Raw genomic sequence first — 798 nt, 5'->3', positions numbered from 1 at the left:
TGGATATGAAGGATAAAGTGCTCAATCCAGACCCCAGGGTCTATGGTCCCGTCGTACGCCTCTATGTTCACTGGCTTGAATCCTTCTGGGAACTCATGGTCCAGCACCTCATCGGTGAAACATAGGGGGTGTGCGGCACCCCTGTATTTGGATGTATCATGGCGTTCGGACGGTTGTAGTATTCGGTTTTGATTTTGTACCGGAGCACGCTTCCTGGATCCATAGATGGATCTGGTCATGCTGGATTTTTGGCGTAATTCCTCACGTAGATCGTGTCTTGACTTATGTGCGACCTTGTTAGCCGCTCTATTGTTGGGGATCGTTGCAGAAATTAAAAAATTTCTACGCATCACCAAGATCAATCTATGGAGTTTACTAGCAACGAGAGGGGAGTGCATCTTCATACCTTTGAAGATCGCGATGCGGAAGTGTTGCAAGAACGTGGTCGGTGGAGTCGTACACGAAGCGATTCAGATCGCGGCCGATTCCGATCTAAGCACCGAACAACGGTGCCTCCGCGTTCAACACACATGCAGCCCGGTGACGTCTCCCGCGCCTTGATCCAGCAAGGAGAGAGGGAGAGGTTGGGGAAGACTCCGTCCAGCAGCAGCACGACAGCGTGGTGGTGGTGGAGGAGTGTGGCACTCCAGCAGGGCTTCGCCAAGTACTGCGAGAGGCCAGGAGGGAGAGGGGTAGGGCTGCGCCAGGAGAGAGGGAGACTCGTGTCTCTGGCAGCCCCCAAACCCCCACTATATATAGGGGAAGGGGAGGGGGCGCCGGCCCCCTAGATCCATCTAG

Source organism: Triticum dicoccoides, chromosome 4A (assembly GCF_002162155.2).
Source record: "Triticum dicoccoides isolate Atlit2015 ecotype Zavitan chromosome 4A, WEW_v2.0, whole genome shotgun sequence".
Taxonomy (NCBI): domain Eukaryota; kingdom Viridiplantae; phylum Streptophyta; class Magnoliopsida; order Poales; family Poaceae; genus Triticum; species Triticum dicoccoides.
The sequence above is the reverse complement of the archived record's forward strand: the minus strand, read 5'-3'. Positions refer to the sequence as shown.